At 52.1% G+C, this 3,935-nt stretch overlaps 1 long non-coding RNA gene across 1 annotated transcript; it reads right to left on the reverse strand.

Annotated features, from left to right (window-relative positions):
* Positions 1-1,328: 1,328 nt before the first annotated feature.
* Positions 1,329-1,727, reverse strand: LOC139831241 (uncharacterized). The gene is made up of 3 exons (XR_011745914.1): positions 1,679-1,727; positions 1,482-1,592; positions 1,329-1,402 (listed from the first exon to the last, which is right to left on the reverse strand). It is a non-coding gene; the product is annotated as an uncharacterized lncRNA (long non-coding RNA).
* Between the last annotated feature and the right edge of the window lie 2,208 nt (positions 1,728-3,935).

Below are 3,935 nucleotides of genomic sequence, written 5' to 3' on the forward strand. Positions count from 1 at the left end.
GCTGATAGCACACTCACAAGCTAGCTAGATCGAGGAGCTAGCTAGACAACAGATAGCACGCGTCGAGAGGATCGGGACGGCTTGGTCAGCGGTAACATCTTGGATCTCGTAATATAGTATCGCTACTCTATACGTCGCCGGTGCTGGTCGCGGCGTAGTAGCAGTAGCGTTTCAGATCAGATCAGGGATCGATCTGGAACAGCTTCTAAACGTAGCGTCCCTCCGCGATTCCGGTGACATCTAGCTAGCTTATTTGGCCGCCACTACGGGGACGACCAGCTACACCGACGGCCCCGCACCGTCGGCACAACAACGTTCACCGTCGGCACCGTCTCTGCCGACGGTCACCGTCGGCGTCTCCCCGTCGGCACAGCAGGCGTCGGGGTCTGCGCGTGCACCGTCGGCACAGAACTTCACCGTCGGCACAGCCGTACGCCGACGGCTGGACGGTGGCCGTCGGCCGTCTCATCGTCGGCACAGCCAACCAGCCGTCACGCCGGCGCCGTCAACGTCCCCAGCTGTGCCGACGGTGTAACCGTCGGCACAATTTTCTTTTTTTTTTCCCAGAATGGCGGCAAAACGGTGGCTGTTCAAACTGGAAAATCGCGCGCGGCCCGGGCACATGCGTGCGGACGGTGTCACCGTCGGCACAGACCCTGCCATTTGGCACAGCTACGGGCCCTGTGCCGACGGTGACACCGTCGGCACAGCCAGGCCCGATTTTTTCCTGATTTTTGCCAATTTGGCCTCGTTTGCTCGTAAAATCGCAGAAAATGCACATATTATAGGATTGAATATGCAGTAACATATATATCACCATATAGCACACGAGATATCACCGTATAGCACCAAATCTCACAAATATAGCATCAAATCTCACAAATAGCACAAATATAGCATACAAGACCATGGTACATACACCGGATCCACTACAAAGATGGAGCGTGTCATCATGTGCTAGTACAATGTAGAAACTATGGTGGTGCACCACCCGAGTGACGATCTAGCTACAGACGATCTAGCTCCGAGTGGGTGAAGTGAGGCCGCTGTATCTCGACGGTGCTCGGGAGGTAGAACCACGACGAGAGCCACCGGAACCGAGAAAAATGCCGAGGTTCGGCGAAGCACCAGGAGAATGGCGACCGGGGTGCATCGGCGTACCACAAGGAGTGTCGTTCCCGGATTCTCCCAATCCCTACATGTTGGAGGGAGTTAGCAACTTAGCCATGTCACACCAAGTTAGCAACTTAGCCAAGTTAGCAACTTACCGGGGTCAACCGACGGCGACGCTTGTACATGATATAGAACTCCTCCTTGGACGGGAACACGGCGTCGGCCCCGGATGAGGTGGCTCTGGGAGTGGTTCCTCTCGCACTCCAGTCATCATGAACCGAGTGAAACTCTGCAAGAAACGGGAGAGATAGCTCAGATTCAAACATGGGGACTTATGATGTTTTGCAACCATAGAGATTGAAACTTACCGCCATCTGGTTGCTCGTCCACTGGACATAGGCATCTTTCACAAGGTCATGCTCCTTAACCTTCTCGAGATACTCCTCGTAAGCTACTGCATAGGCCTCCTCGAGCTGAGTCTACAATTTCAGAAATAATGCGTCTCATCAACATAGCCATTCGGGAACAAGAGTCAAAACAGAGGATGAAAGTGTGGATGACTTACATCAACCTCTACCCGAGAACGGCATGTAGTCCGCGAGGAGGTAGCGTAGGCTGCCGGAGGAGGAGGGTAGCCTTGATCTGCGTGAAGTTCCTCTCGAGGCTTGAAACCCCCAGCAAGGCGAGCGGGACGTCCATGCGGCTGGCCGTACCCGCCGCATCATCGCCACCTCGTCGACCGGCTCGGTCATAGGGTCCTCCACCTCTGGATGGAGCTTGGCGTACTCCTCGCAGTATCTTTCCTTGTTCTCTTTGGCCTTGCCGTAGTACATCTCAGGCGCGGGCCGAGGCTCGTTCGGACCGGGCGTCACCAGCTTCATATGCGTCCACGCTTCCATCTCACCAAGTTCCCTCCCGAGCTTCTTCCCCTGCATCACAAAACAAATGTTATGCATATCATTGAAAATCAAAAAAATGTAGCTTGTTCCATTTTTATATGTACCAGACGCTCCCGATAGCGATCGGTGCTGCTGCTCCCGCGATGTGTGTTCCCTGAGAACCACGGTTGGCCTTGTTCCGGTCGCTCACGGCCTTGAAATCGGGGTTTTCGCCGACCCAATTCTTGACCAACTCCATGAAGGCGGCCCTCTTATTATTATCAGCCCAATGTGGTACAACCTGCAAAATCAAAACTCATTTGAAGAACAAACAATATAGTTGCAAGTTAGCCGCGGTACATAGAATCGCATTGACAATTACTTACCGACATGAAGTCATCTATCGTCATAGCCGGGCGAGTCCCCTGCACAATCTCAGGCTTTGTGTACCTTACGCCCTGCTCAGCATAGAAGTGGCCGATGCACGTGATCCTCTGGTTGTACCACCGCTGCCGTGTCAACTTCCGACACATGTTACGGAGCACCACGTCCGCCCTATCCTTATGCTCGATCGCCACCACTGTAGTTGCGCTGCAATCAAGCATAACAGAAAGTGTGAGAGGCATGAGTTATCACGGTGTGGTTATCAACTACATATGAACGAAACCCAAAGAGTATGCATTACGTACCCAAAACTTCTTGATCACGGCGTCGGCGGCGGAAGCAAAGCCAGGGTAAGGCGCTATCTCATAGTCTTCCCAAGTGTAGGCTAGCTTGGACTCGCCCCCAAGGACCGGAGTGTACATCCCCGGCCAGTACTTCCTAATAGCAGCTCCAATCAGACTCCCTGGCACGCGGACATTCTTCCCCGTGTATGTGAAATTCCTGCACAATTATCAAACATTAGAAAATGCTAAGTGTCATAACGAAAATGAAATCACCTTACTACTTACTCTATCTTTCCTGGGACAAGGAGCCACTTCTCATCCTCCGTAGCAGGTTCCTTACTCTCATCGGGAACCTGCGCTTCCCCACGAATCCGCAACTTCTTCGGAGCCATCTCCGTCGAAGCCTCCTCGTCCCTAGACTCCTCCTCCTCCTCCCTAGTGTCCTCCTCCTCCTCCCTAGTGTCCTCCTCCTCGTCCAGCCGATCGTGAAGCCACCGAGCCGTGCGGAGGGAATGTCGGCTAGAAGGAGTTGTGCATTCCCCCTCGTCCTCCAGCTCGTCCTCCCCCTCGTCCTCCAGCTCGTCCTCCCCCTCGTCCTCCAGCTCGTCCTCCCCTCGTCCTCCCCGTCCTCCGTCTGCGTCTTCGTAACGCCGGGTGGGAATAATGGGTCTTGCACTCCGTCTGGAAGCACCCGGCCACAGCTTCCGGCCGATGCATCTGATCAAGCAAGGAGCTCGATGATGCCTTCCGTCCGCTCATATTGGGCAATTACCTGCATAAGAAAAAGAGAAAATAATTAATAAGCATGTTGAAAATTAATAAGCATAATGACAAATATAGGTACTAAGCATAATGAAAAATGTAGGTATTAAGCATAATGACAAATGTATGTATTAAGCATAATGATAATGTAGGTACTAAGCATAATGACAAATGTATGTATTAAGCATAATGATAATGTAGGTACTAAGCATAAAAGACCCTCACCATTCATCACCACTCTCATCTCTAGGCATTGGGTTCTCAGCCTCACTATCAAAATCAGTATCATATGAGTATTCATGGTCGGCATTGGGTTCCGGTTGAGTCTCGACAATGTTGTCTTTGCTCGCATGGCGCTTGGTGAGCATAGCTATGTCCTTCGGGTCCACCACGGTCTCACCACGCATTTGTACATCGTTGTGGAGATCCCTGAAGACCTATGTCTATTTGAAGAGCCCCGAACTGCTCTTCCTCTTGATAGAAAATTCCCTCATATGTTACCGGGTCAATGTTG

This window comes from Lolium perenne, chromosome 5, assembly GCF_019359855.2.
Source record: "Lolium perenne isolate Kyuss_39 chromosome 5, Kyuss_2.0, whole genome shotgun sequence".
NCBI lineage: Eukaryota > Viridiplantae > Streptophyta > Magnoliopsida > Poales > Poaceae > Lolium > Lolium perenne.